The 23,548-nt window shown below is 36.2% G+C and overlaps 1 protein-coding gene across 4 annotated transcripts in view; it reads right to left on the reverse strand.

The window, feature by feature from the left end:
* GPC5 (glypican 5) overlaps positions 1-23,548 on the reverse strand; it is a 1,289,857-nt gene that overhangs the window by 803,228 nt on the left and 463,081 nt on the right. The gene's annotated exons all lie outside the window — the stretch shown is intronic.

A 23,548-nucleotide genomic window follows, 5' to 3' on the forward strand; every position in this document is an offset into this window, starting at 1 on the left:
GCACAAAAATACTCGTTCTGGGCCGCATGCAGACCGCCGGCCGTGAGTTTGGCATGCGTGGTGTGAGGTTTTCAGTCCACCTGGAAGGCCAAAGGGAGTATAGCGTTGTCCAGAAATGTTAAATAGACCACGGAGTGAGAAGACCTAGGGCTGAATATTCTGTGATCATAACATAGCCAGGATGATTCAACAACTTGACCAGAAAGGAGATGATAGAGACAGGCTAATAACTGGAGATTAAGAGCTTAGGGAAAACACGAGATAGAACTTAGAGAGACTTTAACATGTCAAAAAAAAAAAAAAAAGTCCAATATAGAGAAATGTTGATGAGAAAACACAATTACTTTATAAGGATAAGTACCTGTGGAGGTGGATGAATTGGCCTCAGATAGAGGAGGGTGTCATTTTGTGTTCCTACATAAAGAAGAGAGAGAAAAGGACAGAATCCAAGCATTTACAACTTGCATAGTTTTGGGATTTTTCCAGGACTCCCCAGCAGTCCAGGTTTAGGTGAGAAAGTAGACAGTTGTATGAATGCAGAGGGGATCTGTCAGGTAGGAAGAAACAAGATAGTGGAGTTGAAAATTTTGCCAAGAACTGTTAAATGATGGACAATGGCATCTAGATTGGAGGAATAATGAAAACAACATAAGGCCATATGAGCCTTAAAGGATGAGAGGTTTAAACAGGGCCAAAAATCAGGTAGAGTGAAACCAACAGGGTGAGAGAGCTGAAAGGAGGGTAGAGAGGTTTTGAATTTCTGATTTCAGCAGTAGAGGGCTTTTGGTTTCCTTCTTTCATGGGTCCCATAAATCACTAATTCCTGCCAGTCCCATCTCTTTTAACTCCTTCTTCAGGTACTGTGGCAAAACCTTAGTTGATGACCTCATCCTCTCATACACCTGTGGTCTCTTCTGCTGGAGCCTTCAAAACAGCCTTTCTGTCTCCCATCTCACTTCCTCTGAAACTGATAGATCCTTTAAAATCTCAGATCAAATTCTCTGAAGTACAAATCTAATGAGGTCACCTGTCTGCTAAACCCATGTTAAAAATAACATGATGCCAGGTACAATAAAAAATCGTTCTCTCAAAGGCTGTTTAGGGAAGTAATATTGGTGAGATATGAACAGTAGTATCTGGTACACTGATTTACTGGTTGGTATTGCATATGGCAGAAAGATAATTCAACCCAGAGATCTGAGTTTCAGGCTATGTCTTATATTGCCTAATACTCTCAGAACATATAAAACATCTCTGAATCTTGATTTATTCATATGTAAATAGAAAGTTAAGCTATTTCTGAGGCAGCTTTCATTTTATAAATGCTATTAGAGGCCTTGTGCATGAAATTCTTCCCCGGGGGGACGGAGGTCCCCCTCAGCCTGGCCTGCAACCTCTCTCAGTCTGGGACACCTAGGGGGATGTCTGCCTGCCAGCTTAGGCCCACTCCCTACCATCCCTCTCGCAGTCCAGGACCCCTTGCCCCTTACTGCCCACCTACTCGCTGCTCCTTAATGCTTGGTTTGCTGCTTCTTAGTGCTGCTGTGGAAGCAGGAGAGGCTCCCGCCATCACCGCTGCACTTGCCAGCCGTGAGCCCGGCCTCTGGCAGAGTGGTGCCCCCCTGTGGGAGCACACTGACCACCAGATGGCAGCTCCTGTGTTGAGTGCTGCCACCTAGTGTTCAGTGTGCATCATAGCGACTGGTCATTCTGGTCATTCTGCTGTAATGGTCTCTTAGGCTTTTATTATACAGACTAGAGGCCTGGTACATGACATTTGTCCACTGGGGGGTGTGGGGGTTCCTCAGCCCGACCTGCAACCTCTCCAATCTGGGAGGCTTCAGGGGAGCCCTCAGGGGAGCCCTCTCCAATCTGGGAGCTCCTGTCTGTCTTTTCAATCATATGAGCAAATTGTCTGAGACCCCAACTCAGTCTGGGTTGTTGCTCACAGAATAATAGAGGGTTTTTTTTGTGTGGTTTTTTTTGTGTTTTTTTTTTTTTTTTTGCTTCATTGGTGGAGATTTCCTGGAAGTTTTAGGATATCTTCCCTTTAATTTTTCCTAGACACTCTGATTTTACTTATGTCTCTCACCTTTGCTTTCCATCCATCCCCCACTGCAACAGTAACTTGCTCCAGGCTCACTTTGCTCTAGTGCAGTGGTTCTCAACCTTCTGGCCCTTTAAATACAGTTCCTCATGTTGTGACCCAACCATAAAATTATTTTCATTGCTACTTCATAACTGTAATGTTGCTACTGTTAAGAATCATAATGTAAATATCTGATACACAGGATGGTCTTAGGCGACCCCTGTGAAAGGGTTGTTCGACCGCCAAAGGGGTCGCGACCCACAGATTGAGAACCACTGCTCTAGTGTCTAGGACAGTGATGGCGAACCTCTTGAGCTTGGCGTGTCAACATTTTGAAAAACCCTAACTTAACTCTGGTGCCGTGTCACATATAGAAATTTTTTGATATTTGCAACCATAGGAAAACAAAGACTTATATTTTTGATATTTATTTTATATATTTAAATACCATTTGACAAAGAAAAATCAACCAAAAAAATGAGTTCACGTGTCACCTCTGACACGCATGTCATAGGTTTGCCATCACTGGTCTAAGAGATCTGTCTGCCACCAGAACTAGGATTCCCAGCATTCTTGATGCTCCCCGTGCTCTGGGCTTCTGGTTCTGGTCCTGGGCTGCCACCAAAACTACTATTCCCAGAATTCCTGGTGCTCCCCATGCTCTTGGTTTTCCCTTCCTGCTCTGTCTCTGTCCCATGGCCTCCCACTCTGCCAAGTCCTCCAAGCCGCCAGCTCTCCCTCTCTGCTCTCTGCCCGGTGGCTTGGGGGGCGTGGCTCCCCCGAGCCTCCGGCTCTCCTGCTCTGCTCTCCACTGGGCGGCTTGGGGGAGTGACCAAGGGAGCCACGTCCCCCCAAGCCACTGGCTCTCCACCCGGCACCTGTGTATGCAAATTAACCCGCCATCCTTGTTGGGTTAATTTGCATACTCACTCCTGATTGGCTGGTGAGCGTAGTGGAGGGATGGTCAATTTACATGTTTCTCTTTTATTATATAGGGTGATTTCTTAATTCCCTATCAGAATCATAGCCAGTTCTATGTAGATAAAATTCTATCACAAGCTAGTCTGCATAAAAGATGAAAATGGAGAGATTTCTACTGCACAAGATAGCATCTTTTAACAGATTTCTTTTTCTTACTTTAACTTTTTATATTTGAATAATATTGCATTCATATACATATTGCAAATATATACAGAATCCCCACAGGTCCTTTAACCAGCTTCCCCTAACACAAAAATTTTGCCTAACCACAGTACATTGTGCAAACTAAGAATTTAATGTTAGTACAATATTATTGAGTAAAACACAGACTATCTTCAAATTTCACAATTTTTGTCACTAACATCCTTTATCTATCTAGGATTAAATCCAAATTCAGAATAAGACACTGTATTTAGTTTTTATAATTCTTGGGTTCCTATAATCTATAAATATTTCTGTCTTTCCTTATTTTTTTATGAATTTTACAATTTTGATGAGTAATGGTCAGATATTTTGTATACTTTCCCTCAATTTGAGTTAGTGTGATTGATTTCATGATTAGACTGTAATGATGGACTTGGGGAAGAAAAAAACAGTGGTAAAATGTCTTTTTCATTTCATCATATCAAGGGTAACATCAACATGACTTATTATTAGTGCTATTAACTTTGAACACTTAAAGTAATATCTGCAAGTTTTTCCATTCTAAGGTACTATTTTTTTCATTTTCATTATTTGAAGCAAGTCACGAAGTCGTGGGGTAAAGTATTTTTCTATTTTTCAATTAATAATTACAGAAATATTTATTGATAGATATTATCAGGCAAGAACAAAGAGCAGGGGTTTTTCTAATATGACTGTAGTTATCTTTTTACTTAACTCCTAAAATGTTGTAACATCTAAGTAATTATAGTAGTCATTTAAAGAATTCAGAGTTCAACTGCTACAGAAATATATTTTTGTATTTATAATAAATTAAAAACTGAGTATAATCATATTCTTTTTCACTGTTAATAGAAACACTGAAAATGATCATTACAAGGATATGTTATATAATTTTAATCATCTTTCATCTTTTAGTCAATGTATAGCAACATTAGTGTATTTAATTTTTATTTGAAAATTTTTACTTGTTTACATTAGTCAATTTTTAGATCATACTGAAGTAATTAAGAGGTAAGTGTTTTATGAAAAATATATCATCTAACAACTGTCTTTTTATTGAAATTATTGAAATATATTTCACATATAACATTGTATAAATTTAAGGTGTGCAATATGTTCATTCAATATATTTATATATTATGATTATCATTGCAGTGATAATTAGTACTTCTATCTCTTCACAGGCTTATCATTTCCTTTGGAATAAGTAAAATCTAGTCTCTTAGAAAGTTTTATGGTTGTAATACAGAATTGTTATCTATATGCTGTGCCTGAGATCTCTAGGACTTATTTACTACTTGTTGCAAGTTTGTAACCTTAAATAACTGGCTATGCCTCCACTTCCCATTCCCTGGTAACCACTATTTTATATTTGTTTGTTTGTTTTCAGATTCCACATATAAATGATATCATCAGATGAATGGAATAAAAATGGAATAAAACAGATTATATATATATATATATATATGTATGTATATATATGTATGTATATATATATATGTGTGTGTGTGTGTGTGTATATATACATATATATATGTATATGTATATATATATATGTGTATATATATATATACATATACATATATATATATATATATCTTGGGGAGCCATGCCCCCCAAGCCACCAGGCAGAGAGCAGAGTGGGAGAGCCGGTGGAGAGTGGAGCGGCTTGGAGAAATTTGCTCCCCAAGCCGCCAGATGGAGAGCAGAGAGGGAGAGCTGGCGGCTTGGAGGACTTGGCAGAGTGGGAGGCCATGGGACAGAGACAGAGCAGGAAGGGAAAACCAAGAGCATGGGGAGCACCAGGAATTCTGGGAATAGTAGTTTTGGTGGCAGCCCAGGACCAGAACCAGAAGCCCAGAGCGCGGGGAGCATCAGGAATGCTGGGAATCCTAGTTCTGGTGGCAGACAGATCTCTTAGACCAGTGATGGCAAACCTATGACATGCGTGTCAGAGGTGACACGTGAACTCATTTTTTTGGTTGATTTTTCTTTGTTAAGAAAAATATATATATCCTACATAGTAAAAGCCTAATATGCAAATTGACTGAACGGCAGAATGACCAGTTGGCGGGTGGCAGGGCCAGCGAGCAGGTGGCTCCAGGCCTGCAAAGACAGGTAGAGGGAGTGGACAGCAATCGGGGAGTGGAGGGGTTGTGGGCGGCAGCGACTGGGGGCGGCAGAGGTACGATCGGGGGGCAGGGCCAGCTGCTCTGCAGGAAATGACTGTCAGTGGTGGCAGGGCAATGGGGAGGCAGAGCTGGCCACTGGTTAGCTGGCACTATTCCCAGATTGGCCCACCAGTCACCTCCCGCAGAAGGGGACCAGACTCCTTGAGGAGCTGGCCTAAGCCATCAGTCAGACATCTTCCAAGGGCTCCCAAAAATGCGAGAGGGTGCAGGCCAGGCTGAGGGACCCCCCCTGAGTGCACAAATTTTATGCACTGGGCCTCTAGTATATACTATATATGCATCTATATATGTATGTGTATGCATAAATATATATAAAACAGTCTCATATTCAACAATGAGAAAATGGCACTGCTATTTAAGTATCTTTCTTAAAGAAAGAAATGCGATGATTACATCTTCACTTCCCATCCCGGAACCTTCTGGTAACAGGATGCTCTTTTAACATTGACCACTAGGCAATGGCCATGATCTATAAACTGGCATTATATCACTAGAACTTTTGGCTAGAAGGAACTAATCTTAGTACAGATCCCTGAGCTGTGGGCTGCTTCAAATCTGACTGGGCTTATTCCAGAAGTCTCCAAAGATTCCCCTTGTATTTGAAATAGCCTCAGTTCATAAAATATCCCCCTAATAGTTATCAGATATCTGGCCAATATAAGAGAGTCATGTTATGACTACTTACTCCTATGTCCTCATTCCTTTATACTGTAGGAGAATGGAAGGGGTGTAAGCTCTGGACTTCCCTAGATAACACAGTGCCTTATGTCCTTTGAGTCATGGTTATTTTACCACCACCATGACCACCACCCCAGATTATCTTTCTAGCTTCCCCTTACATTTGCTTATATATTTCAGTCTAAATAAACCTATATACAATTCAGAAATAAAGTCAAAAATTGAACCGAGTGTTTCTGTATATCATATCTTGGAAAATACTTTCTCTCTTCTAATGTATTTTTCAAAACAAGTCCAGCTACATTTTTTTGTAAAAGCTTGTGCGGAGAAATACAATCTGGAAAAAGTATCTATAACTTTCATTACAAGACACATAAGTCAATAGATCTTCATGACAGATCTTCAAACCTATATAAAAATCAATATTAAGGCATTTACCTGTGAGGATTTCAACATTGTGCCATAGATGTTAACTTGTCCACTCCTCTCCGAATATGCTCTTCTCTAGAAACAGAGCTAAGTTTAATCATGAACTTCACAAACAAATGGACCTTTATTTTCCAAAATATTTTTAACATTTTGAAAAACAACCAGTTGCACTACTTTTTCTCACTCATCAACAAATGTGTTTATGTTAATCAAAGTAAAGACATGTGAATAAAAATAATTTATGAGAAAGAGGACTCCTGAACCAATAGAACGCCTTTATTGGATGTGTTTGTCAAATTATCATTGACCCAAATGTCTTATTTTTTGAGGGATATAGCCAAGGGTGATACAGTAAAAATCAAAATTTTGTAGTTTAGTTTAGGGAAGAAAAGATGTACTGTGCTGCTTCCATTATGAGTGCATTTGGGTAAAAACGTGAGCAATGCATTAGCCAGTTTGCATCCACATCTGCTTAATAAAACAGCACGTGGTGCAGTCCTCCACCTCTGGGCTGAGGATATAAGTTATCAGCAGCATAGAAGATATTCTTGCCTATAGTGGTAAATTTGTGTAATTTGAAAGTCTTGGTAGTAGGCAAGGAATAATGAACTATAGGCATGGAAAATGTCAAAATTGCAAGGGAATTCATCTCTAGGCTATGAGTAGATGACTCCCAGAGCCCCATAAGGAAAGCATACAGACTCAAGTAAATTGACTTCCATGACTTAAATTTGTTCCCTCCTGTCTATTTTTTTTAAATAAACCAAGCCAATTGAAGAAGAAACATCTGTAGTATTATTTGAGATCCTAGAGCAAAAATATGTTAATGAGATGAATATTTTGTTCTTTGTTCTCTAGATAATGGGGATGCTGGGTACATCCACTTATGTGATGCACTGAATTTTGTAATAAGAAGACTGCATGGCTTAAGAAATTTTGAAAAACACACACAAATAAACATATTTTTGCTACAGGGTTCTTTATCTTTGGCCAGATATCTGTGGCAAAAAATAAAGCATTGTGGTCATCAAAACCTCTTTTGTTTCCCCCTTGGACACAGGAATATCATTTTCTCCAGCTTCCCTTACAGTCTAAGTGACCATGTTGTTGAATTTCTGTCAATGGAAAATGGGGGGAAATGCTGTAGATTACTCCCAAGCCAATCACATGAAAACTTCCTTGTGACTTTAAACTTGCCCATTCCTCCAACTGAATAGAGAGCACTAAGACACATAATGGAAGAATCCAGCATGGTAAAACCCTGTGGTCTACTGTTACTAGATATTATAATGAGACAGAAACTTGTTGCAATAAGCCACAAAGATTTGGATATGGATTATTATAGTAGTCTGCCTGTCCTAGTTGACATAGCTGCCATTATGTCTAAAATATTTGTACCTGATGACTAAATTTGTTGGTATTAGGGTAGAGATAGGAGTAGGAAATGGGGAGGATCTGCTTCCAAATTAAGTTAAGCACTTATAACAATGCCTGGAACACTGTAACTAACCATGATATAAGGATTTGTATAGAGAGAATGATAAATATACAGACATACAGGCAGTTTGATTTATTTTTCCTGGAGGTGGAAATCTAAATTCACCTGAATCCTTAGCTGACCTTTTTGTTCCATTTCAGGTAGCCGTATTATACGGTATGTTTCTACCTCAGTGCTCAGTCCCACACCCAATTTTCTTGTCACTTTAAGTTATTTCCCTAGAAAATTTTATCAATACCTGTGAACTCTATTATCTGTGCTGGTTGATAATGATACTGTTTATATCTCTAATGTAAACTTATCCTTTGAGGTTTAAGCAAGGGAAGTCAATTTTCTACCTAATACCAACTCCCAAAAAGATTCCAAAATTCACATATTGAAGAGGAAACAAGTCCTCCTTCTAATTTATTAGTTTTCTCTCATTGATTTCTATTTTGGGAAACTCCAAAACATCAATCTAGTGCAGCCGTGGGCAAACTACGGCCCACGGGCCGGATCCGGCCCGTTTGAAATGAATAAAACTAAAAAAAAAAAAGACCGTACCCTTTTATGTAATGATGTTTACTTTGAATTTATATTAGTTCACACAAACACTCCATCCATGCTTTTGTTCCGGCCCTCCGGTCCAGTTTAAGAACCCATTGTGGCCCTTGAGTCAAAAAGTTTGCCCACCCCTGGTCTAGTGTGTTAGCCAAAAACCTAGGAACTATTCTCAGTACCATTCTGCCTCACCCTTCTCAGAACCAAATAATTGACTAGCAATTCAGACAAATTTACCTCTGACATGGCTTTTCCATCCATCTTTATGTTTTTTTCACTATCCTAATCCATAGGACTATTATGAACTGAAGCTATAATTCACAAAGTCATTTTCCTATATTTATTTAGCTCCCATGTAATCCATTCTATCTACTGTAAATCTAGTTAACACATGTCTCAGCTCAAAACCCTGGTGGGCCTTTCTATTTCTTTGGTAAAGATCAAATCATATATCCTCTACTACCAGGCTCTGTGTTCTACCTTTCTTGCCTATTTCCAGCATCATCCTATTCCATTCCTTCCCTTGATCTCTGAGCTTCAATCACACTGGTTTTCTTTCAGTCTGTAATGTTTCACACTTCTCAACACATACTGTATGCAGTTGGACTCTCTCTTTCTTGGATTTTCACTCTATAGGACTTTTTCATTTTCTGGTGAACTCCTAATTATCACTCATATCAAAGTAACTTCCTTAGTAAGTTATAGTCTGTGGCATTATGTGCCCTTCTTTCATATCAGATAACCTAGCAGTAATCGCGCATATCATGATTTGGTTCATATCCATCACCACTCCTCCTACATTAAGTTTCACGAGTACAAAATCTATATCTCCTTCTCCTATTCACTTATTTTTCTTTCTTTTTTAAAAATAAATTTCACATTATTTATATTTATTGAATAAGAATTTTACATTTAACCAGTTCTAAATGTTAACATCAGGAAAGTTTATTCTGCCATATCTTTCTTTTAAAAAGGCAATTGCTCTTCTGTAACCCTAGATTTTTCAACAATTTCTATCTAAGAAAAGGAGTTATATACATTTTTGTCTTTAATAAAACTGGTGGGGAGAGTGGCATGACAATTTACCCCTCTGTTTCGGAAGAACATACAACAATGAGACTTTTGAATAAAGAAGGTCAAACAACTATCTGAAATAAATTCTGAAATAAGTATTGCTACCCCTGCTGTTTTTTCATTTCCATTTGCCTGAGGATATTTTTCCATCCCTTCACATTCAGTCTGTGTGAGTCCCTTATTCTGAGGTGGGTCTCTTATAGACAGCATATATATGGATCATGTTTTTTTTTTATCCATTCAGCCACTCTATGTCTTTTGATTGGAGCATTTAGTCCATTTACATTTAAAGTTTATTGAAAGGTACTTGTTTGTAGCCACTTTTACTTTTTGTGCCTGTTTTCTTTCTTAGCTTTTTATTTCTTCTTTTTACACCAGTCCCTTTAGCATTTCTTGCATTGCTCGCTTGGTGGTGATAAACTCCCTTAGCCTTTTTTTGTCTGTGAAGCTTCTTATTTCCCCTTCAATTCTGAATGATAGCCTTGCTGGATAGAGTATTCTTGGATTCAGTCCCTTGCTTTGCATCACTTTGTAAATTTCCTTCCATTCTTTTCTGGCCTGATGTGTTTCTGTTGAGAAATCATTTGATAATATAATGGGAGATCCCTTGTATGTAACTTTCTGTGGAGTTCTTACCATTTGCAACAGCATGGATGGAACTGGAGAGCATTATGCTAAGTGAAATAAGCCAGTCAATGAAAGAAAAATACCACATGATCTCACTCATTGTGGACTATAATGAACAACATAAACTGATGAACAAAAACAGATCCAGAGACAGAGAAGCATCGATCAGACCGTCAAACCTCAGAGGGAAGGTAGAGGAGGGTGGGAGTAAGGGGGAGAGATCAACCAAAGGACTTATATGCAAGCATATAGGCCTAACCAATGGACTCAGACAACAGGGGGGTGAGGGCTTGAGTGGGGTGGATGGAGGGTAACGTGGGGATAAGGACATATATTTAATAACTTAATCAATAAAAAAATTTTAAAAAAAAATTCTGAAATAAAAAGTTTTGAGACAGTGAGGTGATAAACCTATTGGTCTAATAATAGAAGCAATGACTATTATTTTATTACTTAAAATTGCTTCTGTATAGGTTATTATAGTTATGCAAAAGGTTGGCCTTAGATGGAGGTATTAGAAAATACTGTTATTCTTTGGAATGGCAACTGGGAAGCATCACCTGAAGCATTCCCAGGGGTATAGTTAAGCTTTGAGGAATTAAGAGTAAAGCTTTTGCTTTTGTTTGGGATGAAGGCAGAAAGGCAGAGCAGCATTCTTCTGGAAAAAGTGATTTGAAATGGCAAAAGTTGACCTACAGAATAAAACACACTTCCACTGAAAGATCACTGTGACAGGTCAAAAGCAATAACAAGAATAGATTTTAATCCACTGATATATTTATCAAGATTTTTCATAAAACATCTGAAGGAAAGAACCTCATAGAAGCCTGCCTCGTGTCAATTTTGGCAGGTTTTAGAACACTACTCCATTAGCTTGAATTGAGGTGTAATCCACGGAACTTGAAAAAGTTGAGAACATCTCAGTTCCATTTGCCTCTAACAGCAGTTCTCAACCTGTGGGTGGTGACCCCTTTGGCGGTGGAAAGACCCTTTCACAGGGGTCACCTGAGACCATCCTGCATATCAGATATTTACATTATGATTAATAACAGTAGCAACATTACAGTTATGAAGTAGCAACAAAAATAATTTTATGGTTGGGTCACAACATGAGGAATTGTATTTAAAGAGCCAGAAGGTTGAGAACCACTGTGAGTCTAGAAAGAGTATTTGGACTCTCCCAACCTATCTTTACTTTTACTGATAAGTAAATAGGATCAAACACATCATTTAATAATCTAAATAATTTCTGAGATACCCTTAGTGTTTATGGGCCAAAAAGGAGAAAGTGCTTATCCAGGAATCAGTGTAAGTTTTTCAACTGCCATCTAGTGTGTTTTGAAATAAGACTTAAATCCCAAGTTTGACCTTGGAAGACACCCAGTTTTTAAGATGAAAAGGAAGCATTTCTATATTGAATGACTATGAGGCAGCCTATATCAGTGACAGAATGCAATTACATTAAATTGTGTATTTAAAAGCAAGTATTACTCTTAGGATAGCAATTTAGAGAGCAAGCTGCAGTGCACAACTGCTCAGGGTCATGTCTGAGCCTGCGAAAGAAAAGTATTTTTGAGCCTTCCTTCATACTTAACCCCTTCTTTATGTACTTAACTTCTGCTCCTGAGCAAGGCACATGTAAAAATCCTTTCAATTAACTATTTGATGAGTTCTTCTTTCAGATTACTGGTGACCTCTCTTTGATTTTTCCCCCCACTTTTTTGTAAAATGACATAGGCTATGAGGTTTTATGGTTACTTTTTATTGTGAATTCCTTCATACACTTGAAGTCCTAAAGCTTATCCAGGAGCAACAGTGTAAAGAAGAGGCATAATTCCTAGGATATGAATGATTATATGAAAAGTAAAGAATATTCAATATCCAATAGGGATTCTAGAATGTTAAGCCCAAATGACTGCATACCAGGTGGGATCTGGAATAAAAATTGGAAACCCTGAAGGGAGAACAAGACTTGGAAGGAAAAGGGCCAGTTCTGGAAGTGTTGAGCTTCAGGGCCTGGTTTAGAACTATTCAGCAGGAAGTTGAAGATTTTGTTTCATGTCAACCAAACTCAGCTTGAAACCCAGCAAGTGCCAGATTCAGATCCAATGGGAAGAACTAAAAGATGAATAAGTCACTATTTCTACTCTTGAGGCCTTACATTTTCTGGATTCACTCCCACATTACAGCAGACCCAGAAATCTTTTGCAGGGAAATCCTGGACATGCTCCTGTGTCTCAGAAGCCTGTCCACTCAGACGGATGTCCTTGAGAGACTCAATTTTCAAAAAAGAACATTACCCCTACCTCAGACTAGGCAGCCTAAGAGCACAGCTCGGTCCTTTTGGCGACGCCCACGCTTTCAGCATTCCAGTCTGTTTCAGGAAATCAAACATTGCATTCTTTGCAGCCAATTTGTTATAGAAAGTTTGGTGCTGGAGAATCATATTTCGTGGAGGACTGCTTGAAGCCTAGGGAAATCATCTCCAGCATGAGAAAGCCAAAGAGACTGGCAGACGTTTCATGTTCAGCAAATATTCATGTACTTCCAGATATTTCAGAGACTCCTAGTGATGTTGAGATCATGTGAAAATATTTAATTAATAGACTATGACTTGAAGTGACATGTATCACTTTGAGGATGAGACAGTTAAAAGCCCCTGTCTTACTCTTAAGCGCTCTGTTTTTCTGCCTTGGGTACCTCAAGATTACGAGTAATGAGTATCACGGTTTAAAGGTAGAAGAGGGTATCCTGACCAACACTGGACTTTTTGTAAGCAGCAGATAAACTATGAATTGGTTAAGCCCCTAAGAATTCAGATTTAATATTTTTGGAGTTATTGTATGTGTGTGTGTGTGTGTGTGTGTGTGTGTGTACAGAGGGATTAATTCGGAGACCCTGTGAGCTAGGGTTTTCTCATGTTGGACTTCTGTATAAAATTTGTTGATGGAAAATGTTCAGCAGATGAAAATTTCAGAAATCCAATGCTCTACATTGTATTAATGTTATTTTCATTTCATTTGAAATCATCAGAAAATTATATCTTTAGACCATAAACTATGGTCTGATTTGTTTTCTGATGTTATACATAGGTCTCATAGAATTTACAATGGCATTCGTTATACTGATATTATTCAGTCTATTTCTCACATGTCAGATAGGTTTATGAGAACCTTTGCAAGAATGCTCTCAGACCTCAGAAGTAGAAAGAACTATGATTCATCACAGAAACTCTTATAATTTTAAGAGAAATAATACTGGAAAAGAATAAGAAAAAATGGAACATGGGACATTATTGAAGGGATTATTTGCTGGAAAAAGGATAAAAAAATGCATGCAATTAAAAGTTGTTAGGTTTCACTTATACATTGTATAAGGTTAAGCTAGTGATTGCTTAGGAGTTGATAAGGACAAAAATTTGGGAAAGGGTTTTGTTTTAGGTCATGGGAACTGGTAAGCATGTTTCACTATGCAGTCCATTCATTAACATTTGGATCATTCATTTTTAAAAAGTATGTCAAAAGAAAAATTAATAAACTTAATTGTTATACTCACTCAACCAACATGTTGAAGGGTTTGGAAAATTTCTCATATGGATTATGCACCTATGTTTGGTATTGGTTGGGGTGGAGGCTATATGGTCCCTAACTTCACATATTTAATAGGCCGCCATGTCTTCGGTAGAAACACATAAAGCTACCTTTTTGTAAGCTAAAAGGCTGAATGATGACAATTTTATTCCAACTAATAGAAGAGGAAATACAGTTATCTCTGAATTCATTAGGGCTGACTTGGGATAGTATTTAGAATCTACACAAGTTAGAGTTGAGGCTAACATGTGATAGAAATGATACCTAGACTTTTCAGAAGTGAAAATACAGGTGAAATATTAACTTGCCATGTAAGTTTTATCAGAGAGTTCATGTAAGAATCCCATGCTTTGAATTTGAGGTTAGCTATGTGATATTTTTTCATAGTTTTAATTATATGGATCTAATAATATGCTATAACTTTTAAAACATTCTGGTAAAGATATTCTTTAGGGTAGGTTTTCTCAATTTAAAGATTTGCTGGCAAACCAAGTGATAAGCTTAAAAAATACGAACAGAGCTGCCTTCATCGGCATGCAACATGCTTGCAAAGGGCCTGTGCATGTGCCACTTGGTTGTCTTGAACTTCTTAGTAACTTTTGAACAAGGGAATCTACATTTTCATTTTACACTGGGCCCTGAAACTTATGTAACCAACTTGAAGACATAGTCTTCTTAAATTTGCATGAAGATTAAGATAATAAATGTGCATTAATTCACATCAAAGGCTAGTTTATCACTTTTAAATTACATTTAGGAATTATTCTTATAAAACAAAATGTACTCCCTCAAATATAGTTTTGTAGTAACTATTATGTAATCTACATCAATGCGCATTTGGGAAAGTAAACAATTCCTTTTGCCCTACTTTATAAAGTCTTGTACAGATACTCCATGTTTTATATATAAATTAACCATAAAATGTTTTCAAAGGCATTAATAAAATAATTATGGAGGAACATTTTGGAAAAACAAAAATCAAATCTCTAACAATATATCAACTTCACTTCTTAAAAGTTTATATATGTGAAACAAAAAATAAAAGAATAGCAGGAAAATACAATATCATTGTGGTCATAGCTTCTTGGCAACCCATTAAAATGACAATCAGATACAGGTAGCAGCAGATGTATCTACTATAAAAAAAGAAAAAGTTAAATTAAATCATGTGAAAATTTTCAAATGATGGAACTGTTCAATGAAAAGGAAAATGAATAAAGATCACATCTGCTTGCACGGTGATGAAAATGAAAGATTCTGCTAAAACTTTAAGTTGGAAATTGAGGTAGAGGTAAAGCAATCTATGTGCATTCATCCAATAAAGAGAAAATCATGAGTTGGTGGATAAATGCCAATTTTCATTTTACAATCCTAAAAAAGAAGATAATTGATATTGTAGTCTATAAGATTATCTGCTACATTGCAGATAATCTAGCAAAAACTCTAGAAGGAAACAAAGTAAATTTATTTTAAAAACAAATGGCTCATTTTTGTTCTTCAGAAGTCATGCATAATATGTTTTTTTTTCTACTTTAGTGACTATTAGATTTGAAATTCTTAAGATCTATGACTGTTTTACATAGAAGCATGGAACAGATTGTGGAATCTCAGAGGGGATGAAGGGAGAAGGGTGGGAAGAGATCAACCAAAGAACTTGTATAAATATACACATAATCCATTGACAAAGGCAATAGGGTGGTGAAGGCCTGGGGGAGGGGGTAGAGTGGGTAAGAAGAGGTCAATGGGAGAAAAAGGGGGACATGTGTAATGCTTTCAACAATAAATTTTTTTAGAAAAGATTTTAGAAGCATTAATGAATAAGACTCATAGTCATGGAAGAATTTAAAAGTAGTCACTATATTATTATTAAAACAAGAGCACAGACAGTCTACCAATGAATAAAATTAAAAAAAGGTCAAGTGATTGTGGAACATTGGGGACGGAGGGAGCCAGATCTAAATAGGGATTGCCAGAGTCATCAGAATGGAATCTGAAGCCTACTCAAGAAAGACTTCTGTCTTTGGTTGTACACCAGAAACTAATACAAAATAATACTGAATGTAAACTGTAATAGGAAAACAAAAATTTGAAATAAATACTTTTTTAAAAAAAGAAACACTTGTGGACTCTTCAGAATAGGATTGAGAGGGTGGTGGTGAACACTGAGTTTCAGCGTCCCTCATCTGGACTTGACTGTCAAAAAAGGGGTGGGGAGGCTTTAAAAAATAAAATACATTTGTAAATTTGGTGTGGGGAAGACATTCAGTAAGTGTCTTTGGATAAAAACTTAAGAAACTTGTTAGCATTTATGCCCCTTTCCTTTCACATTAGCTCTTGTTGATCTCCCTCTTGGTATCTTCAGCTTCTTAGCTTCTCAGATCTCAGGCATACTGTGTCTAGAAGGTCCTTTGATGCATCTTATGTTCACTGTCTTTTTTAATTTGATTTTTGATGTTGTCATGACCATTAAGTATATTTTAGAAAAGGAGAATAGGGTAAAGATTCCTGAAAGTCCAGGGGTATAGGGTCTGAGAGGAGATTTCTGGAGTCCCCTGGGTGCCTGCTTCCAAAGGTTGACTTCCTGGAATTCTCGCTCCAGCTTCATTTTAAAGCCTTGAACACAGTTACCTCCTCTGGCCTGCATTTGTCCCACCAAGAGGCTCCTTTATAACTTTAAAACACGCACTGTGACCAATTCTGGCTGCCAAAACACGCACACGAACCAACTTTTAGAATGTTCTGGCCGCTACAATGAAAATTACCACTTGGTGAATAGAGGGGCACTGCATCAACCTGATCCCTTTCCAAACACAACTTCCCTCTTTGACCCTACTTTATGAAAGTCATGTAGAGACGCTCCATGTAGTTCCTTCGGCTTGATCCATTCAAAACAAACATATGAAAATTAAATGAGGATAAAAGCAGATTCTGTAAATGCTTATTAAAGTCATTTATAACAATGTCAACTACTGTCTCTGAGTGGAACAGATGTTTAGAAACAAGTTTAGCAGGGAACTTGGTGGAGAAGAGAGTAGCTCACCTATGGTGAGTAGTATTAGGAACAATCAAGTTTTTTTTTAATGTTTCATCGATTTTATTTTTAGAGAGAAAGGAAAGGTGAGGGAGAGAGAGATGGAAACATCAATGATGAGAGAGAATCATTGATCGGCTGCCTCCTGCACAACTCTGACAGGTCCCTGACTAAGATCAAACTGGTGACCTCTTAGCTCATGGGTCAAGGCTCAACCACTAAGCCATACCAGCTGGGCTGTTGTTCTTGATAAGAAAGTCTATTTAGCAGGTTACTATATATCTTAAACACAGTAGAATGATATTCAGTTTAGCTTAACAGTTCAGTAACTAAGAACAGTTTGAGAATACATGCATATGTGTATACTACACATTCACATGCAAAATCAGTTACACTGAGTACATTTCACATAAATGGATCTTCTTATTGCGTTTTCTAGAGAACGTATGTGCTTTAGATCCCAAAAATATCTAATATGGACACTTCCATATTTTTGTCTATTGAGGAAGACAAATAATTATCAGCAGAAAATCCACATTCCCAATGGCTTCATTTCCATCTCCCCATCCCAGTGATAAATTTCATGAGTTAGGAGGAACAGTGAAATCTCTAGATATTTGTACTAGTATCTCTATACTATTAATTTTGATAGCCTGTTTTCTTGAACAAATTCTAAGCATGGAATATAAGAAACAGAAAAGAATACATTATGTTTGGAAACACTAGTAAACATAACCTCAGTATATAAATTGTTCTTCTTTGAAACTGGGACTAGCCCATTACCAAAATCATCTATATTTTTCTAAAGGAAAAAAAAAACCTATTACTGATAATTGCCAAAGGCTAACAGATTGCAAATGATCTAATTATCCTATATTTCTGTCTTGTTGCATGTTCTGTAGATAAACATAATGCATCAACATCAGAATAGCATATTGGTATTAAATGCTAATATAAACTTCTAAATTCTCTATTATTTCTAGAGAAGCAAACTACTGATAATAAGTTGTATTTACAGAAAACTCTTATCTACTTTAGTGAATTGAGAAATCTAGCACATTAAGGCATCAAAAAAGGATTATTTAAATGATTTAATTATAGTACAACATGTTTTTCTACTGATAACGTTACTAATTTTGCTATAATATTAGTAAACCAATCCTAACAAAATAGAGTACAAATGTGTACTATAACAATCCAATCTCATTTGTTGCTCAGACTAGTTGTAAGTGTAATTTCTTGGTTAGTAATTTATTCTGATTTTTGTAAATTGTTAAAACAAATCAATATCTGACCTAGTAATTACACATACAACAGATCTGGGCTTCAAGCAAACCCCAGCCAAATCTAGCCTTGATCAACTGAGTTGCACCTGACCACAAGTGCATGAACAAGAAAAAAATATGTCTTGATACATTTTACGAAGTTTTTCATGTTTTGTTTTTTTTTAATGCGGAATTATTGTAGCAATAGCTTCACTGCTACAAATGAGTCATGGTTCAATATTTCTATTAAGCAATCATCATACCTACTATGCACAAGTCATAACATCTTTTAAAATAAATTATAACTATATTATAATTGAGGTAAATGGTACCACTGGTAAATATTCTCAAGTAGTTCATTTTACATTTAATCTCAATTGAATGCCTTCTAGATTCCTGGAAATATGACTAATTCTCTGATGCTTTTATAGTTAGATCAAAATCTTACTGTAGCCCAGGCCAGGTGCTCAGTTGGTTGGAGCATTGTCCTGTACACCAAAAGGTTGTGGGTTTGATCCCCAGTCAGGGCACCTATGGAAGGCAACTAATCTCTCTCTCCTCTCTCTCTTTCTCTCTCTCTCTCTCTCTCTCCCTCGTTTGTGTCTTCATGCCTCTCTCTCTCAAATAAATAAACATATCCTTGACTTTCAAAGTAAATCCTTTATCTCTTCATTATTGAATGATTTACTACAAGTAGGCATGGTCTTATTCAATTTCATATACTCACTACTTAGGAATTCTCCTGATCCATAATGGAACCTCAGAATTTGTTGAATAGAGTGAAGAGATACTGTTAGCCTTTCAAACTTGCTTAGATGCAGACAAGTTCCTACTGGCAATAGGCATTGTTTCTAGAATATAATCACTCTCTTCAATGCCCTCATTTAATAATTTTTTATATTCCCTGTATCTATTACTAAACATGGTATCTAATGGGAACTAAATCAATGTTTGCTCAATGAATGAATGGGATGAATGAGTAAAACAATATAGAAATTTTAAAATTATAATTCAAGATTGAAAGCATATTATTTGTGATTAGAATGATTTTAAGTTATTATTTGATAATTAGGAAGAATCACTTTCCTATTCCATTTAAATTTTATAGAGAGAGATCAACTTAATTATATATTTCATTTGTTATTTCAATAAGTATATATTGAACATGTCTTATCTTTCTTAGTACTCGCTAGACACAATGAGGAAATACAGGTATGTTCTATGATATAATGAAGGTTGTAATCAGAAGATATCATATATGGCATTATACCTAAAGGTTTATTTTAAACAGATAATATCTTGAATATTTTTTCTTGTTACAGATACAGCAAATGCATTTATACCTTGAGATGAAATACATTTTAAAATGTCATATAAAGAGGCTTTTTTCAGAAAGAATAAAACATGACACTTCAATGAATTAGCATAGCAATTAAACAATTAACAGGTCAAAGCACATTTGTGTAACAGACATTGAAAAATAGTTTTTAATAAGGCTATTGTGCTCTAGAATGCCATATAATAATTTTGTAACAATTATCATCAATGAAAAAACAAAACATAGTTACTTAAATCAGAATTTAAGTATGAATAACTTGCATTGATATATTTGAGGCATGTTTTTAAGAAGGGACATTATGAAATTTAAACTCTGTAAACATTTTAATGATTGCAAATACAATACTTAGAAACTCATCTACTAGGTCTTCATTTCAACATCTATTAAGTGACTTAAGTTAAATTTATTTTCTAAAAACTTTAAACTTCTAAAAATGTAAACTTCTCTTCTAATAAATGTGATTCTTTTACGAAAAATCTTGAAAGGATGGTTAAATTTAAATTATTAAATTTAAAAACAGTGTATAAAATAGGAAGGCACATTAGAATAAATTTAGCAACTGTCTTATTCTGTTATATATATAATAAATTAAAACTAGAACTTTTATAATTAAAAGCTGACAAACTCATTTGCTTTTATTTTTAAAAAGGCAGTATTAAAGAAAGTTAAATTAGATTTTACCATCTGTTTAATGAGTTTCAGGCCAGATATAATTTCTTTTTAATCAGGACAGAAACTTTATTTACAAATGTTGACAATTAATTTAGTTTAGAGATATGCTGATGAAAAGCAAAATAAAAATTTATTATTATTTCCCTCCCTTTGAATCATTCTTATTTTATTTCATTTTATTTTTTACTTTATATTAAATTTATTGGGGCAACATTGGTTAGTAAGGTTATATAGGTTTCAAGTGTATAGTTCTACAATACATAATCTGTATATTGCACTGTGCTCCCACCACCCAAAGTCAAATCACCATATATTTGGCCCCCTTTACCCTTTACTATCCCCACCCTTCCAGCATACTGTTGTCTTCCTCTATGAGTTATAGGGTGTGTGTCTTTATTTGTTTTGCTTTTTTTTTTTTTTTTTTTTTTTTTAGGAAGGGGGAGGGAGGGAGAAACATGGAGGAGAGAGAGAAACACTCACTGAACATTGATTTGCTTCCTCCCGCACCCCCTCTGCCCCTTCCCTCCTCACCCCCTCCTGCCCCCGCCCCGGTGATCAAGCCCACAACCTGGGTTTATGCCCCAAAAAAGGAACAAAACCAGTGACTCCTTGTTAGCATGGGAAGATGCCCAACCAACCAAGCCACACTGGCCAGGGCAATGAGTTACAGTTTTATATCCCACATATGAGTAAAATCATATGGTTCTTAGCTTTTTCTATTTGGCTTAGCATAATATTCTCAAGGTCCATCCATGTTATTGCAAATGGCAATATTTCATCTTTTCTTATGGCTAAGTAGAATTAACTTGTATATATGTACCACATCTTCTTTATCCCATCATTTATCAAAGGACACTGGTTGTCACCATGTCATGGCCACCGTGAATATGCTGCAAAGAACGTAGGGGTGCATATATCTTTGTGTATAAATGTTTTCAAATTTGTTGGGTAGATAAGAGAAGTGGGATTGCTGGGTCATATAGTAACTTCATTCTTAATTTTTTGAGGGACCTCCATACTGTTTTTCATAGTGGTTGTACCAGTGTACATATCACCAGCAGTGAATGAAGGTTCCTTTTTTCTCTACAACCTTTCCAACACTTATTATTTTTTTATTATTTTTTAAATATATTTTATTGATTTTTTACAGAGAGGAAGGGAAAGGTATAGAGAGTTAGAAGCATCGATGAGAGAGAAACATCATGAGAGAGAAACATCGATCAGCTGCCTCCCGCACACCTCCCACTGGGGATGTGCCCGCAACCAAGGTACATGCCCTTGACCAGAATTGAACCTGGGACCCTTCAGTCCTCAGGCCGATGCTCTATCCACTGAGCCAAACTGGTCAGGGCCCAACACTTGTTATTACCTGTTTTGCTTGTAATAGCCATTCTTAACAGGTTTGAGGTATCTCATTGTAGTTTTGATTTGCATTTCTCTAATAGCTAGTGAAGTTGAACCTCTTTTCATATATACATGTTGGCCATTTGTATGACTTTTTGGGAAAAGTGTCTCTTCAGGTTCTCTACACATTTTTTACTTGGATTATTTGTTGGTTTGTTTGATATTGAGTTGTATGAGTTATTTATATATTTTGGATATTAACCCCTTGTCTGAGCTATGTTTTTTTTGCAAATATCTCCTCCCATTTGGTTGGTTTGCCTTTTACTATGCAGAAGCTTTTCAGTTTAATACAATCCCAAGCATTTATTTTTGGCTTTACTCCCCTTGCCTTTGGGGTCAAATTCATAAAATATCTTTATGACCAAGGTCCATAAGAATAGTACCTATGTTTTCTTCTATGTAATTTATTGTTTCAGGTCTTATATTTAGGTCTTTGATCCATTAATTATTATACATGGGAAGAAACTATACTCTATCGTCATTGTTTTGCATGTGGATTTCCAATTTCCCCCCACACCATTTATTGAAAAAGCTTTGTTTTGGCTCCTTTTAAAAAAATTATTTGCTCATACACATGTGGTTTTGTATCTGGGTTCTCAATTCTGTTCCATTAGTCTGTGTGTCTGATCATTTTCACAATCAGACCTGCCTTGTAAAAAGGCATATAAATGCCATTCAAACTCATTACTATAAATCTCATGATTTGTGTTATTTCTAATGAAATCAATTAAGTTTCCATTACATCAATGTGAAACACATAATAAATGCAGAACTTATATTCATTAGACATACATTTCTTAAATTATCATAATTCATACTTTAATTTTTATATTTTTCAACTTTTACAGTGTTTTAATTGAATCTTCATATAGCATTTATTTCAGTTTTTCAATATCCTGTGCCTAAGAAACTTTCCCATTTACCCCCTGTAACCATATTCCTCTCAAAAGTCAGCCTACTTTCAACGTGAACTAACTGCTTCAGAACCATAGGGTGCTATGTAGTTAACTGCTGCTGACCTGCAATACATATATCCAGAAACTACTCTGCTCTGACTAGTCACATCTTCAAAGCACACTCATAAAATGGCATTTAAGTGACTACAGAGTACATTTATTGAGTCTGCAAAACATTATAGACTAGTAATACACCTGCAGAATGATGAGAATATGCATGAGCCAGTCAAAAATTAAGTATGACAGAATGCTATAAGAGATCACTAGGGGAATTATTATTTTGTTCTGCACACCAAAATTTGGAGTTGAATTGTGACAGTTTTCAGGAGAGGACTGTACATGGCCAGCAAACTGGTCCGGGCTGGATCACCCCCAACACCCTAATCAGTGTGGGGCCAGCCAGCCAATCGCCTTGGCTGGCAGAAATTTGGGGTGTACCTCATGTGCCTGGTATTGATAAAAATGGTTTCAATTTTTTAAAAAATAAATCTGAATTTAGTGGGAACTGACTATATTTTGCAATCTCATTTTTATTATATAAACCACATTTTACATTAGGTTTTAGACAGAAAGATAAAGGTTTTAGGCTATAAATAGCTAAAATTTGTCCTAATCACCTAAATAGAAAATATAAAAGTTCTAGTGTTCAGTGTTCTTTCAATATATTTTCCAATCAAAAACCTGGCAGATAAAAGTCTCAAATTTTAACAAGCAATGACAATGTATAAGATCAGCAGCAGCCAAGTGAATATAAGTTCAACTTTTTATCTAACATAAAATAATTACATACTCTTTAGATAATAAAAAATAAATTATCAATGGCCAAACCAAATTCCATTACTTTCAAGAAGAGTTTTTATACTTTCATTTCCAGTTGATTGTACACTAATTGAAGTAGTTGGTTATATGCTGACAATTGATTTTTTTTAATGAAATGGCCAATAGTGAAGTCAGTGCATTATACCACACACTCCAGAAAGCAACTTTCCATTGAATTTACTCAGACAAACTAATTACT

The sequence above is a fragment of the Myotis yumanensis genome, unplaced genomic scaffold, assembly GCF_028538775.1.
Source record: "Myotis yumanensis isolate MYYU_CA2020_CCGP unplaced genomic scaffold, mMyoYum1.0.hap1 SCAF_3, whole genome shotgun sequence".
Lineage (NCBI taxonomy): Eukaryota > Metazoa > Chordata > Mammalia > Chiroptera > Vespertilionidae > Myotis > Myotis yumanensis.